Genomic DNA, 17,181 nt, shown 5'->3' with positions numbered 1-17,181 from the left:
ACGTCTCTCCCTCAGCCCCTGTTGGCTCTGCCATTATGCTGGGGACGAAGCGCCCGCCTAGAACCTTCCACGTGCATGATGCCATGCACACCTTAATTTCGGCTCAATGGGATGTCCCAGAAGCGAGCCTTAAAGTGGCTAGGGCTATGTCCCGCCTCTATCCTTTGGCTGTGAGTGAACGTGAGGCCTATCTGTGGCCTACCGTGGATTCTTTAATCACTGCGGTGACTAAGAAAACGGCGTTGCCGGTGGAAGGTGGCACGGCCCTAAAGGACGCCCAAGACAGACGATTGGAGGCGGCCTTAAGGTCGTCCTTTGAGGCGGCTGCTTTAAGTTTGCAGGCCTCAGTTTGCGGCTCCTATGTGGCCAGGGCGTGCCTGACTATGGTGCAGCGGGCTTTCCCCTCGGATCATTCCTTGAGGGCTGATTGGCCGGCCCTGGAATCGGGCTTAGCCTATTTGGCAGACTTGCTGTATGATGTCTTGAGGGCCTCAGCGAAAGGCATGGCTCAGACAATCTCTGCGCGGCGGTGGCTTTGGCTGAAACATTGGTCTGCTGACCACGCCTCTAAATCCCGCCTGGCTAGGTTGCCTTTTAAAGGCAAGCTGCTCTTTGGGGTTGAGCTGGACAAAATCGTGACCGATCTCGGCACGTCTAAGGGCAAGAAATTACCAGAGGTCAGGGCTCGGGCTAGTACTCGTCCCGGTACCTCCAGAGGACGGTTGCAGGAAGCCCGTCGGTACCGCCCGGGCAAGTCGGGTTCCTCTGCCCCCTCTTCCTTCAAGAGGAATTTCTCCCCCAAGCAGCATTCCTTTCGCAGAGACCGCCGTCCCGGAGGTGCTCCCTCCGGTCCTCCCCCAGGGTCTCGTACCCAATGACGGGGTCTTGGTCCACGCCCCAGTGCAGATTGGAGGACGGCTGTCCTCGTTTCTGGGCGAGTGGACCACAATAACTTCAGACGCGTGGGTGCTGGAAGTCATCAGAGACGGCTACAAACTAGAGTTCTGCCGACCCTTAAAAGACGGGTTTGTACTCTCTCCCTGCAAGTCTCCGGTCAAAGCTGTGGCAGTGCAGCAGACCTTGGACAATCTGATCCGCCTGGGCGCGGTCGTTCCGGTGCCAGAAAGTCAGCTTGGCAAGGGACGTTACTCCATTTACTTTGTGGTACCAAAGAAAGGAGGTTCTGTACGGCCTATCCTCGACCTCAAAGGGGTCAATCGGGCCTTGAAAGTGCGGCACTTTCGCATGGAGACTCTCCGCTCTGTTATAGCGGCAGTGAAGGCAGGAGAGTTCCTGGCATCCTTGGACATCAAGGAAGCGTACCTGCATATTCCCATCTGGCCTCCTCATCAACGCTTTCTGCGTTTTGCAGTCCTGGGACGACACTTCCAGTTCAGAGCCCTCCCTTTCGGGTTGGCTACTGCTCCGCGGACCTTTTCCAAAGTAATGGTGGTCATCGCGGCCTTCCTACGAAAGGAAGGGGTACAAGTCCATCCTTATCTGGACGACTGGTTGATCCGAGCCCCCTCTTATGCAGAGTGCGGCAGAGCTGTGGACCGGGTAGTTGCTCTTTTGAGCTCCCTGGGATGGATCATCAACTGGGAGAAGAGCCAGCTGCGCCCGACTCAGTCCCTGGAGTACCGGGGAGTTCGATTCGACACCCAAGTGGGCAGAGTGTTCCTGCCAGACTATCGGATTGTCAAACTTCAGGCTCAGGTGGACCAGTTCCTAGTAGCCTCTCCCCTTCGGGCTTGGGACTATGTGCAGCTGTTGGGCTCTATGACGGCCACGATGGAAGTTGTGCCCTGGGCCAGGGCTCATATGAGACCACTTCAACACTCTTTGCTGCAGCGCTGGACTCCGATGTCGGAGGATTATGCTGTGCGCCTTCCCTTGGACCCAGCAGTGCGCAAGGCGCTGAGCTGGTGGATGCAGACAGACAAGTTGTCTGCGGGAATGCCTCTGGTGACCCCAGAGTGGATTGTCGTCACGACGGACGCCTCGTTGTCGGGCTGGGGAGCCCACTGCTTGGGAAGGACAGCGCAGGGGCTCTGGTCTCCTGCAGAGGCAAAGTGGTCTATCAACCTCCTGGAACTCAGAGCCATTCGGTTGGCGCTTTTGGAGTTCATCCCAGTACTGGTGTTGAAGCCTGTACGGGTCCTGTCAGACAATGCCACGGCTGTGGCCTATGTCAACCGCCAGGGAGGTACCAAGAGCGCCCCTCTAGCCAAGGAGGCTATGAATCTTTGCCAGTGGGCGGAAGCGAACCTGGAGCAGCTTTCAGCGGCCCACATTGCCGGAGTCATGAATGTCAAGGCGGACTTTCTCAGTCGCCATACCTTGGAGCCCGGAGAGTGGCAGCTATCTGCTCAGGCGTTCTTGGACATCACGAAGCGCTGGGGCCAGCCGAGCCTAGATCTGATGGCGTCATCGGCCAATTGCCAAGTGCCGCGCTTTTTCAGCAGAGGACGGGACCCTCGATCCCTGGGAGTAGATGCTCTTCTCCAACAGTGGCCGACACAAGAGCTTCTCTGTGTTCCCGCCCTGGCCCATGTTGGGCAGGGTGCTAGACCGGGTGGCAAAGCATCCCGGCAGGGTAATCCTGGTGGGTCCGGATTGGCCCAGGCGTCCCTGGTATGCGGACTTGATCAGGCTCTCAGTCGACGATCCTCTGCGGCTGCCAGTGGAGCAGGGCCTGTTACATCAGGGTCCCGTGGTGATGGAGGATCCCTCCCCCTTTGGTCTTACGGCCTGGCTATTGAGCGGCAGCGTCTGAGGAAGAAGGGCTTCTCAGACAAGGTCATCGCCACTATGCTGAGAGCGAGGAAGCGCTCTACTTCTACTGCTTACGCCAGGGTTTGGCGTATCTTTGCAGCGTGGTGTGAAGCAGGCTCACTTTCTCCCTTCACTGCTCCAATTTCTTCAGTGTTGGCGTTCCTGCAAGAAGGTCTGGAGAAAGGCCTGTCGCTCAGTTCCCTTAAAGTCCAGGTAGCGGCTCTGGCTTGCTTCAGGGGCCGCCTGAAGGGTGCTTCCCTGGCTTCGCAGCCAGATGTGGTGCGCTTTCTCAAGGGAGTTAATCACCTGCGCCCTCCTCTGCACTCAGTGGTGCCTGCGTGGAATCTCAACCTGGTGCTAAGAGCATTGCAGAAGCCGCCTTTTGAACCCTTGTCGAGGGCATCTCTGAAAGACCTGACGTTGAAAGCAGTCTTTTTGGTGGCTATCACTTCAGCCAGAAGAGTTTCCGAGCTCCAGGCGCTCTCCTGTCGAGAGCCTTTTCTGCAGTTCACTGAGGCAGGAGTGACTATTCGCACAGTGCCTTCCTTCCTGCCCAAGATTGTTTCTCGCTTCCATGTGAATCAGCAGCTCTGTCTCCCTTCCTTTCGTAGGGAGGACTACCCAGAGGAGTACTCTGCTCTTAAATATCTGGATGTGAGACGAGTCATCATCAGATACTTGGAAGTGACCAATGATTTCCGGAAATCGGATCATCTGTTTGTCCTGTTTGCAGGTCCTCATAAGGGTCTGCAGGCTGCTAAGCCTACAGTGGCAAGATGGGTCAAGGAAGCCATTGCAGCGGCTTATGTGGCCGCGGGGAAGGTGCCGCCTATCCAGCTGAAGGCTCACTCCACGAGAGCTCAGGCGGCCTCGATGGCAGAGGCCGGATCCGTCTCCTTGGAAGAGATATGCAAGGCGGCAACTTGGGCTTCGGCTCATACATTCTCCAAGCATTACCGTTTGACTGTGGCTGCACGGGCGGAGGCCCGGTTTGGAGCTTCAGTGTTGAGGTCAGGGATTTCAATGTCCCGCCCTGGGTGAGTACTGCTTCGGTACATCCCACCAGTCTATGGATTGATCAGCTTGATGATATGGAAGGTAAAATTATGTATAATCATACCTGATAATTTTCTTTCCATTAATCATAGCTGATCAATCCATAGCCCCTCCCAGATATCTGTACTGTTTTTATTCTGGTTGCATTTCAGGTTCAAGTTTAGTCTTCAGTTACTTCAGAAAGACTTCGTGTTCAAGTTTTTTCACTTGGATTCTTCAAGAGTTAAGACGAGTTTGTGTTACAGTGAGCTGCTGCATTCCTCTCCCCTCCGTTTTACGGGGCTGGATTGAGACTTAAAATTCTGCCGGCACTCCCTCCCACTTCGTGCGGCTGTAGGGCAGCTTTGTACCCCTCCCGCTTCGGCGGTGTTAGGGTCAGTCAGCTCCTCCCGCGGTTGCGGTTGCAGGATAAGCCAGATCCCCCCGCATCGGCGGGGTGGTGTCCCTCCCCCGCTCCGCGGGGATGAGCTGGACGGATTCCCCTCCCCCACTTGTGTGGGGATGAGCTGGGTTAATTCCCCTCCCCCGTTTCGGCGGTGGTGAGCTGGGCAGAGTGTCCCTTCGTGGGTGTAATTCTCTAAGTGCTGAGTCCTGCGGATGGAGCTTTGATATCGACATACTGAGGAGTTTCCGGCAGCACATGACCACATATAGGGAGGCAAAAGTTTGCTCTCTATCTCCACCTGCTGGTAGATGGACACAACCCACCAGTCTATGGATTGATCAGCTATGATTAATGGAAAGAAAATTATCAGGTATGATTATACATAATTTTACCTTGTTTACTAGTATCCTATAAATTAAAGTAAGTGCCTACTTTCCTTTATAGACTAGACACCTAAAAACAGGTTCACTGTTACATAATTGCCCTTTATGAACCTTTGTACTGTGATTTTTTTATTTTTTTTTTAGTTCAGGAAACCTTTATTTAGTTCACATTTAAAACGAAAAACAATTACAACGACAGCAAAGAAATCAAACTACTAGGTTCATCGAGAGACCATGTGTATATTTTTTTTGCTATCTTAACAAAATGGGGAAACATGCGCCCCCCCCCCCCATTCTATAAACTTGCGCACATAATTTCATGCTTTACGTACAAAGTTGTGTGCACAAGTTTCAAATGTCAGTTGTGTGTATACCTCAATTTGATAATTCATTGTTAATTGGTGTAGACGACTTATTAGCTATAATTGATCTCAATTGGCAGTAATAGTTTATGCACGTAAGGTGATGGAATTTGTTATACTGCCTTTCTATGGTCACAGTGAAAGTGGTTTACATATTATATGCAGGTACTTATTTTGTTTCTGGGGTAGTGGAGGTTAAGTGACTTGCCCAGACTCACAAGGGAATTGAACCCATTTCCCTTGATTCTCAGGCCATTGCACTAACCATTAGGCTACTCCTCCTCTCCAACTGTCTTTAAAAGTTGGGCTTTTGTAAATTTTGCATGCAAAATCCAAATCATGCAATTGCAAAGGGTAATGCACGCACCTGGGAGGGGCATAGGTGGGTCAAAGGTATGCCTAGCACACAAACATGTTACAGAATGCTAGCATTTAGGTTCCATTGGGCATATCGGCACCAAACTTATTTCTTAAAGGAGGGGGCAAAATATATATCAGTAGCAATGCTCAGCTCCTATCATCATCTCTTCATTTCAAAAACCTCAGACTAAGTATTACTATTGGATCTGTCAGATGCGCATGCAACCACCACATTGGCAAATTTCACTTAAGCCAAGCATTGATCAGGGTGGGCATGTAATTGTCATTGATCCCATATCACATTTTATATTTTTTTCATTACAGTTCACTTATATTATTGAGACCAATTTCCTGAAAAGATATATATAAAAAGTACTTAGCTTGATGTAATTTTCTTTAGGAGTTTTCCAATGATACACTCCATAATCATTGAGGAGACATATCACGCTGACATGAATCCATGTTTTGCCATAGGCAGTATCAAGGTCCATCTCCTGAAGAAATAGATTTATTAAGGATTCTAAGTAGTAGAAATCAAATTGTTATTCACAACAAGTACTTTAAATCCAATAGAAACAATACACACCAAACAGGTTCTCTTTGTTGCGATTTTAAAATGGTCACAGCATTTTTTTTATATTTATACTCCAATGATATCAGCTGTTCAAGGGAGCACCAATCACTTTTGAGGGTTAAACTTATTCAGCCAATCAGAACCAGTCTCTAGATTAACGTCATCCACTCAACCTCCCGGTTTAAACCCCCAGGGGTCATAGCCTTTAAAGTAAAAATCCAATATTGTTCTCTATAGTTGAGCATGTTTTCTGTATTTCGACCCTCCCACCCTACTGAGATATGGTCAATGACCCTTCATCGGATATCAGCAAGTTGATGTCCAAACTGAACCCAGTTTTGCACTAATAGTGTTTCCATCTTCCCATTCATAATACGTGATTTGTATTCATTCAGGTGTAGCTTAACCGCTCTTCTGCTCCTACCCACGTAGATTTTGTCACACGGGCATTGAATGATATATACTACCATGGATAAAGAACAATCCAGCATCCACTTCAGTTTTATCAATGGTCTAGTCTGAGGGTCCAGCCATGTTGGTCCAGTTAAGGCCTGTGAGCACCATTGGCAATTACCACAACAAATTTGTTGGTGAGCCTCTACTCTGTTTACAAGATGTTTCTTCTTCTTAGATAGAAGTTCCCCAATATTTTTAGCCCTAGAAAATGGCAATGATGGGTTTGTTGTCAAACAGTTTTTCCACCTGTAACACGTGCCAGTGTGCCATAATCGAGCGTACTACATCTTTAGATAAAGATGAATAAGGTAATACACACATTAATTTGTCATCAGTCTCCTCTTTTCGATCTTGATTAGATAGCAATAATTCACACTGAGAAAATCGATCTCGTAAATAGGCTCTCCGAATTACAGCTGAATGATACCCACGTTCCGGGAATCTAGATATCAGCAATCCAGCTTGATATTTAAATTCAAAAACGGAAGAACACAGCCTCCTCAATCAGAGAAACTGTCCAATTGGCAAGTTGCGTTGCAGATGACATGGATGAAAACTATTAAAATGCAAATAATTATTACGGTCAGTGACTTTAACGGTAGATAGTAATAGACACCCCCATTTGCCTAAAGTTAGACATATAAATGTGGACTTGCACTAGCATCATTCTCTAACAGCAGTTCCATGTGCAATTGCTGGTATAGAATTTGCACTAGTGCACATCATCCCAGCTCCTAAATTTAAGTGATCTATAGAGAATTCTCCCCTCTCCTCAAAGAACAATTCTGTAACTAGGCTTCCACATTTTATAGTGGAATTAAAAAAGGTACAGAGAAGGGCGATGAAAATGATAAAGGGGATGGGACAACTCCCTGTGAGGAAAGGATAAAGTGGCTAGTGCTCTTCAGCTTGGAGAAAAGATGGCTGAGGGGAAGATATGACAAAGGTTTATAAAATACTGAGTGAAGTGGAACGGTTAGATGTGAATTGCTTGTTTACTCTTTCCAAAAATACCAGGACTAGGGGGCACACAATAAAGCTACTAAAGCAGTAAATATAAAACAAATCAGAGAAAATATTTCTTCACTCAACATGTAATTAAATTCTGAAATTGGTTGCCAGAGAATGTGGTAAAAGCAGCTAGCTTAGCAGGGTTTAAAAAGGTTTGAATAATTTCCTAAAAGAAAAGTCTATAAGCCATTATTAAGATGGACTGGGGGAAAATCTACTGCTTATTTCTAGGGTAAGCAGCAGAAAATGCATTGTACTGTTTTGGGATCTTTCCAGCTACTTGTAATCTGGATTGGCCACTGTTTGAAGTCTGTCCCAGTATGGCAAAGTTTATATTCTTATGTTCTTATTTACATGGCACTTGAATGTGTAAGTGTATGAAATACTAGCTCATACGCCTAGGTGGCAGCAGGGAGACTAAGAGGGGCATAATCGAACGTGAACACCCATCTCCATGGGCGTCTATGTCTGAGAACGGGTACGTGAAGGGGTGGGACAGACCGTATTTTCGAAAAAAATGGGCATCCATCTTTCGTTTCGAAAGTACGGTTCGTACGGACCAAAATGCCATGGATTTAGTCGTTTGTCAGCTGGGCGTTTGTTTTTTTTAGCGATAATGGAAAATAAAAACGCCCAGCTCAGAAACATCCTAATCCAAGCCATTTGGTCGTGGGAGGGGCCAGGATTCGTAGTACACTCGCCCCCCTGACATGCCAGGACACCAACTGGACACCCTAGAGGTCAGTGCGGTGGACTTCAGAAAACGCTCCCACGTGCATAGCTCCCTTACCACGGGTGCTGAGCCCCCAACCCCCCTCCCCCAAAACCCACTACCTACAAATGTCCAACACTACCATAGCTCTTAGGGGTGAATGGGGCACCTACATGTGGGTACAGTGGGTTTTGGAGGACTCCCATTTACCAGCACAAGTGTTACAGGTAGGGGGGGGGATGGGCCTGGGTCCCGCCTGCCTTAAGTGCACTGCGGTACCCACTAAAAGTGCTCCAGGGACCTGCATACATGGAGGCCTCTAGGACTTGTTGCTGCTGTATAACCTTGGCACACCAGTTGACACCTGAAGACTAATCTCTTTGAAAAAGTCCTTTATTTGAATAAGCACGTTTACTCACAGTTAACTGCAGATCAGAGGTTGTGCCCTGCTGGCAAAGAGTCTTCTTGGTACTGAGATTAGCAGTAGGTCAGAGCTGGCAGAACGCTGTACAATGCCCTCTTTCAGCAACATTCAAGGAAAGAGCTAAGTTCTGTAACGTGGCTAACACATGAAAGGGATCTAAAACTGTGTTACAAAAATGGCCACTACCTCATGGACAACTGGAAACAAAACTTGACACACTCTGACCCAGAAAGCAGGGGGAAAAGCACCATGGAAGTAGAGCCTACCAACTACCAACATCGTGAGCATTTAACATAAGCTACTGGAATCACGGAGCCCAATACCCTACACCCACCACAATGCATTGCTGATGTGACTCTGCAGTGCGCATAACAGAAAAGGTGTCACACTCACCCGAGAGCCACATCAGAACCAGGGAAAGGCTATCACAGGATAGAACACATTCTGCTGTCATGGAGGTGAGTACGGCATTTGAGGCTGGCATAGAGGCTGGAAAAAAAAGTTTTTAAAGTGGGGTTTTTTTGGTGGGAGGGGGTTAGTGACCACTGGGGGAGTCAGGGGAGGTGATCCCCGATTCCCTCTGGTGGTCATCTGGTCCGTTGGGGCACTTTTTTGGGACTTGGACCTGAACAAAAAGGTCCAAATAAAGCGGAACAAATTCTCGTCCAAAACACCTTTCTTGTTTCGATTATCTGCTAAAGACGCCCATCTCTCGGCCGATAACCACGCCCCAGTCCTGCCTCCGACACGCCCCCGTCAACTTTGTTCGTTGCTGCGACGGAGTGCAGTTGAAGACGACGAAAATCGGCTTTCGATTATACCGATTTGGTCGCACACGGGAGAAAGACGCCCATCTCCCGATTTCGGTCGAAATATGGGCGTCTTTCTCTTTCGAAAATAAGCTGGTAAGTGTTGTTCTTTAATAGCGCATGTAAGTGACATAACACATAAATACAAAGGTGAGACACAAGCTCAAAAACTTTAAGAGCGACTTAAAGCCCTGGCTATTTAATCAAGCTTATGGAGAAGCGGTGTGTTAATCGATATCAGTCTGGTAGAAACAAACCTATTCCCTATTCTTACCTGACCCCCTCCCCCCTCCTGTGGGGGTTTCCATCTCCTTGGCTATTCTCTTTCCTCTGGTAAGAATGCAATGCTATCCTGTGATTTATTGGAGTTCTTTTCAACTTTCCCAGTTAGAGCGGTCTAAAAATGCTATTGAACTATAAACTATTGAAAATGTGATGGTGAAACAGCACCCTCTACTGAGGACTCCTGCTCAGTTTAGAGGGAATAGTGCTTACAATGGAATTTCTTTTAAAGGAATTTGGGCACCCAGATGCTGTTATAGAATAGGGTCTCTCAAAGCAGTATTGGGGCATCTAAAAGGAGTCATCCACTTTTAGAATTACCCCCATAGAGCATAATTGTATAAAATTGCACACACACATATATATATATATATATATATATATATATATATATATATATATATATATATATATATATATATATATATATATATATGTGTGTGTGTGTGTGTGTGTGTGTGTGCCTAGATGATGCCTATTCTATAAATAAAAGCTGATTCCTACTTTCCTGTATAGAATGCTTGTGTTACAGGTGAAATACGCACTTATAATTTAGGTGTGAGAATGAAGCCCATCATAAAGCTGGAGGTTATTGGGTAATGCAGGCTAGAAATACTTAAGATTATTTTTTTTTATTTATTCATGTCTTGATTTACAATATTTAAGATATTCAGATTGAAATATAGCTTAATTACAGTTAATAATCTAAATTGATCTGCTGGTACTGCACTTGGTTATATCAATTAGCATGATAATTGAACCCTGTGGGTAGCTTACAGGTCCATTGATCCTTTGTAGTCACATTTCTGCAAGCCCACTTTCAAAGGGAAGCTTGCTGTGGAGTTTTTTTTTTTAAATCTGGTGTGAGACCAGTGTTAAAGGATGCACTGCATACTCTGGAGTAGCAAACGGAGTAAAATATAAGTGGGAATTTCAAAGTGAAATCCTTGCATGTACTTTGGGTGGGCGGGGGACCTTCCCCCATTTCTGGTGCCATTCATTTTGCCTTCACATGGAGGGGAGTGGTGATGTTCAGGAGGCATTTTCCTTTAATTTGCACTCTTAAGTATCTGTGAGGTTGATATTCAAAAAGACTTAACCTGTTAACTTCGGGAGTTAGCTGGATAAATTGTCATGGTTAAAGTTTCCCCAATGGTGGGCTGGGGTTGGTGGACCCCTGGAGGTTATTACACGATACAGAACGTGATTTCACACATACCTCGCGGGCCCATGGAACCCAGTCCCGTATTGATTACATTTTTGTCTCACAACAGCTATTTTCCCAGGTTTTGGACGCAACCATAGGCCCAGATGAGATCTCAGACCACGCTTTAATCTGGATAGATATAGAGGCACAACCATACTACCGCACACCGGGAGGCTGGCGCTTCCCAGCATATCTTTATTCTTCCAATGAGTTTGCCATATATTTAGCTGATAGGTGGGCAGATTTCCAATCGAATAATGCGCAGCATGTGGACAACGCCGGCCTGTATTGGTCCACTGCAAAGGCAGTAATGAGGGGGGAGGTGATGGCATACATTGGTAGGAGGAATAGGCAAATCGCACAGCGGGTGGTACAGGCAGAGAAGAGGGTAAAACGGGCCAGGCGGGAATATACGGCGCATGCTACACAAGCTTTGTTTGAGTCCTTAATTGCAGCGCGGACAGAGCTAAATAGCCTACTCCAGGAGAGGTTAATGAGAGCAACGGTGGTACGTAAATACCATCTTAATAGATTCGGGGATCGCCCGGGAGGGATGATGGCTAGGCTGGTTAAAGGAGCTCGCAGACGACAAATGGTGACTAGAATACGGAGTGGCCCCCACACTTACACTACAAACCCAGAGGAAATTGCAGAAATTTTTAGAACACACTTTGAAGGGGTGTATTCTGGGGAGCAGACAGGGGCAGAGATACAGGGGAAGATTCAAGAATATCTAACTCAAGCTACGATGCCACATTTAACAGAAGACCAAATGGAGTCTTTAGATTCCCCCATAGACGCCAAGGAAGTGATGAGAGCGGTACAAGGCCTGAAGATGCACTCCGCACCTGGGCCGGATGGGTTTTCGGGTGAGTTTTATAAACTGCTCAAGCAACAAGTGGTGGGACCCCTGATGGGCCTATTCGAAGAGGCGATAGAAGCAGGAAGGCTCCCCAGATACGCGAACGAGGCGATAATTACATTAATTCCCAAACCAGGTCGAGACTCTACAGACCCCGCTGCCTATAGGCCTATCTCATTAATTAATGTGGACATTAAGATCCTTTCCCGGTTATTAGCAGAGCGCTTAGCGAATGTACTACCAACGTTAGTGGGGGAGGAACAAGTAGGATTTGTGCGTGGTAGACACTCAGTGTTAAATGTGCGAAAGCTGATTGCAGCAGTGATAGCAACACCTAAGGAAGCTGCAACAGGTCTAGTGATAAGCTTGGATGCCGAGCGCGCTTTCGATAGGGTGACCTGGCCATTTATGTTTGAGACACTAAAGTGGACGGGGATACGTGGCTGGTTCCTACAAGCTGTTAAGATGCTCTATGAAGATCCCCAGGCCCAGCTATTGGTAAATGGGGTCAGAACACAAAAATTCTTGATAAGGCGGGGAACAAGACAGGGGTGCCCTCTGTCCCCGTTACTATTTTTGATCACACTAGAACCCTTGCTATGTAAAATTCGTGCAGAGCCCGGAATCCAGGGCATGAAGGTGGGTGGGGGGGAGGTGAAACTACTAGCCTATGCAGACGACTTATTAATTCTAGCAGATGACCCGCAAACATCAGTGGCGCGACTACTGGGGAGCCTAGGAGAGTATGGGCAGTTATCAGGGTTCAAACTAAATCTGGGAAAGTCCTTGGCGTTACCGATGTCCCCCACTGTTAGGTCTAATTGGAAGGGTCCTTTTCCTTTTAAATGGGTAGATGAGAAACTTACATATCTGGGGGTGGAAATCCCGGTAGACTTATCGACACTATATAGGAGGAACGTACAGCCGTTGCTAGAGGAAACTAGACGCCTTTTGGGGATATGGGGCTCTTGTCCGCTCTCTCTGGCGGGGCGAATTGCTCTTTTTAACATGATGATAGCACCAAAATGGCTGTACAGATTCCAGATGCTGCCCTTGTATCTGTGAGGCAGGGAGGAGAACGCACTGCATGCAGTCTTAAGGAAGTTTTTATGGAATAATAAACGCCCCAGAATAGCGTTGAATGTGTTATGTAAACCTAAAGCACATGGAGGCATGGGATTACTCAGTATCAGGTACCTTACAATTGCTTGCACCATGAGACACGTGCGGGATTGGCTAGCAGGCAGCCAACAATTTACAAATACACAGCTGGAAGCCTCATTGGTGCCGGAGGTACACCTCAGCTGCTTAATGCACACACCAAAAATAAGACCTGTTAGACAACAACCCTTGAACTGTTTCGTGAGATCAGCGAGAGCAACGTGGCGTTGGCTGTGCCGAAGACAAGGCTTTGCAGCAGATGCGACTCCATTTATATCACTATGTCTTAACCCGGATTTCCCAGATGGGTCATCAGCACAACACTTCAAATCCTGGAGGACAAAGGGGATTCAATACCTTTTTCAGATATTAAATGAAGAAGGGCAGGTTAAGCCACTTACAGATCTACAAAGAGAATTCGGACTGGTTGCATCAGACTTTTATGCACACGCACAGGTGAAACACTATGCCCGCTCCCTGGGTGCAATGAATTTGGCCGAAGATGTACAGGAAACGATAACAACAGCGCTTACTCTAAGATCGGAAGAAATAGTGCCATTGCGATTTCATCATAGGTATCTCCTAGACACAACAGAGGACATTGATTACCGCAGGGTGGCACAAGACTGGAAGCAGGACCTCAAGGTCGAGATTACAGCTGACATTATACAAAGCTTCCTGCTGTCCATCTTGCACAGATCAACGTTTACTAGACAATGGGAACAACAATATAAATTTGCCATGCGGGCCTTTATAGCACCAGCTAGAGCGCGAAGGGCAGGTTTTGGAGTAGGAAATTGCCCCAAATGTGGAGAGGACAGAGCAACTTTGGGCCATATGTTCTGGCATTGTGTACAGATTAGAGCATTCTGGAAGCAGGTGCTGGCTGAGGTCAGCCTTCACTGGAAGCGGACAGTGGGAGATACCCCACTGCTATTGTTTGACACATATGCTATGGCAAAACCGATTCCAGCGGGATGCACGGGCTTTTTAAGAAGGACAGTGCTAATAGGAAAAAAGGTGATTTTACTTAACTGGAGAGAGACACAGGCGCCCACCAGAGAGCTGTGGAGAACAAAGATGACAGAATTGCTACACCTTGAACTATGTGGACTTCTCGAGGCCGCACACCCAGATCAGGAGCGGAAAGTATTCCGTGGGGTTTGGGAGCGATACTGGAGTACTCTACAGCCTAAGATCAGACAGAGGATCTTGTGCAAACTGGAATGAGAACTGAGACAACGTGACATCCGTCAGATCCCTACAGAAGTGACATTAGATCCCAATACCAGAGTCTAGAGGAGGGAGAGGGTGGGAGGGAGGGAGGAGAGGGTGGGGGGAGGGGGGACGAGGGATATAAAATGATAAAAGAATTGGGGACAGTATTTGGGGACTCAAATGTGGAAAAACTTGTTTTGCTAAGTCTTGTGGTTTTGAGACTGATTGATATATACACATTTGTATTGTTTGATTACGTATGGCTTCAATAAAAATCATTGAAAGATAAAGTTTCCCCAAACTGTGACTAAATTTTGCATGAAGAAAAAAAGAACCAATCCTCATGAGATAGAAACACACAAGAAGCAGAGATGGCCAAGAAGGTTAATCAGGATAGATCAGGAGTCCATCTATATTACAAACTCTCTTTATTGAAATGTTCCACCACATAAGGTAAGTATCCAGTGACCCAATAGCCATGTTTGTGATATGCCTGTATCAGGGGTCCAAACCTTTCCTGGTTAGATACACATTCAAGAGTGTGTGAACAAATTAAATCATCAGTGGCATAACACACTCTATAGTTGAAGCCATTTTTATTTGTTTATTTATTCATACTTGTATCCTGCAATTATTGAAAAATGAGTTTCAGTTCAATGTGGCTTACATTGAACAGTTGTTAGATATTACATTGTTTCAATTACTTTTACAAGGTTGTCTGATGCTGTGTTTTACAGTGTGGTTGGCAAGAAATTTAGTGTGTATGGATAATCATTGGGTTTCTTGAGAAGATACGTCTTAGTTCATTTCGTAAAAGATGCGTTACAGTTAGAGGTTGTGTATTATTGTTCCAGAATGATTAGTGCATATTTTACTCATAGAATTTCCTGAAGATGTAGATCTTGAGGTCTTTCCTGAACTGGAGGTAGTTCATGATGCTTCTTATGACTATGGGAATTGAGTTCCACCATTTTAAGCTCAGGTGGCTAAACCCCGCCATGTAGGTGGGCTTGTTTAGTACGTTTTTGCAGTTGGGCAAGTGAAGTAGTAGGTAACCTCTGGTTCCTCAGTTTGCATTTCTTGGTGATAGTTTGATCATGTCTATCATGTAGTCCGGTGACATACCAAACAGTATTTTAAGATGTTTGTACTGGTTTTGAAAAATATTCTGGCCTTGATCAGGAGCCAGTGTAGCATTATGAGTGGTGTGGCTGCTCTATTATATTTAAACTTTTTGAATATCAATCTCACTGCTGTGCTTTGGACAGTCTGCAATGATCGTAGTAGGTTTTTTTTTGCAGCCTACATATGCATTCATGATTTAGACAAGTTGACTTTTGGACTTCTGTTTACATGTCCTTGACTGTGTACCTAACAAGGAAATATTTGGACCTCTGACACAGGTCTAAACTGTCAGGTTCTCAGGTTCAAAACATGCAGGCATGGACTCTGGAGTAATCGTGAGCCCTTGGGCTGCTGACGAGGAGAGGCAGCAGCAGGCAAAACCCACCAACCAACACCGGACTGGAACGCACCGGACTGGTATGCACTGAACTGGAACGCACCGGACTGGTACGCACTGAACTGGAACACACTGGACTGGAACGCACCGGAGTGGTACGCACTGAACTGGAACACACTGGACAGGAACACAAGGGACTGGACCTAGTCTTCACCTACACATAGCCGCCGTTCCTCGGGGGTTGAGCCCCCGGGTGCAGGCAGCCGGCAGGACTTGGAGGAAAACTGGTACTGGAACTAGCAGGCAGGAACACTAGGAATCAGGATTCAGAAGTGCCCACAGGCACCTAGACAAAAGGAAGGCAGACAGAGGTTCAGGGTACTCAGACAGGAGGGAAAGGAAGCCAAAAGCAGACAGGATTCAGAAGTGCCACCAGGCACCCAGACAAGAGCAAGGCAGAAGTGCTAACTGCACCAGGAATACAGGGTTCTCAGACAGGAGGGAAAGGGAGCTAACAGGACTGGAATCAGGATAGGATTCAAACAAGCAAGACAAGGCAGAAGTGCTACCTGCACCAACACTAACCTGGACCTTGGGCGTTTGCAAAGGCCCTGAAAGGAAGAACACCACTTCCTTATCAAGGCCCTGACAGATGATGTCACAACTCCTGGACACAGGCAGCAAGCATACTGAAGCACAGAGAGGCTTAACACACACAGGTGCAGTGTAGTGGAGTAATTAGAGCCACGCTGGAAGCAGCCAGCACACAGAGACAGAGCTAACTCAGGCAACACACCCAGGTGCAGTATAGTGGAATAATTAGAGCCATGCTGGAAGCAGCCAGCACACAGAGACAGAGACAAAGCTAATTCAGGAAGAACAGACAGAAGCCAGCTAAGAAGCTGACCACCAGAAATAAGGTAAGTTTGAGAGGGGTCACGACCACAAGCGTAACATAAACATGGTTGTGTCAGGTAACTGAACATCGTTATCCGGTTAGCTTTAGATCAGGTGTTTAGTGTATATTGATATGGACTAAATATCCAGATTTAAGTAAACCAGACAAAGGTATCCGACTAACTCACCTGCTTTGCTAATTTTTGGATATGGATATGTGTATGGTTTATATTCCCACAGTGCTAATGTTATGTGACTGATAATATTGAGGTACTTTATTAGTTCATAACAGTGCCTCTGTAGAAACTAGCAGTGAACAGGAGAATGACTGCAGAGCTGCCTAGTTACACAACTCCAAAAGAGAAACCCTTTGATTAGACCTGCTTTTTAACTTCAAGCAGTGTGGCATTGAAATCTGTGCTTCAGGTCCCATAATGCATCAGGATAGGATTGGCAGAAATCCAGGAATGGCCCATAATCTCACTCCTGGAATTAGATAGCTTGGTCAGCGCCATGAGCATGCAGTACTGTACTTGGTAAGTATATTTTATGAGTCCTCATATGTGCTATAAGATATTTATTGTTAAAATAATTGCATTCATTTCATTTCCAGTTTTGGAGAAAGCACAAAGGTCAGGTTTTCAGGATGTTCCTATTGCATATGCGTGAGATAGATTTGCTAGTATACTGCTTCTATTACATGCAAATCTATCTCATGTATGTTCGTTCTTTTTTTATTTGTTTTAGGACATTCTTATAAAATGTATAGGCCCTAAATTAGGATA

At 46.5% G+C, this 17,181-nt stretch overlaps 1 protein-coding gene across 2 annotated transcripts in view; it reads left to right on the top strand.

Annotated features, from left to right (window-relative positions):
* The window catches only part of PAK5 (p21 (RAC1) activated kinase 5), a 141,109-nt gene that overhangs the window by 21,405 nt on the left and 102,523 nt on the right, over positions 1-17,181 (top strand). The window lies entirely within an intron of this gene.

This window comes from Microcaecilia unicolor, chromosome 3, assembly GCF_901765095.1.
Source record: "Microcaecilia unicolor chromosome 3, aMicUni1.1, whole genome shotgun sequence".
Lineage (NCBI taxonomy): Eukaryota > Metazoa > Chordata > Amphibia > Gymnophiona > Siphonopidae > Microcaecilia > Microcaecilia unicolor.
The sequence above is the reverse complement of the archived record's forward strand: the minus strand, read 5'-3'. Positions and strand labels throughout refer to the sequence as shown.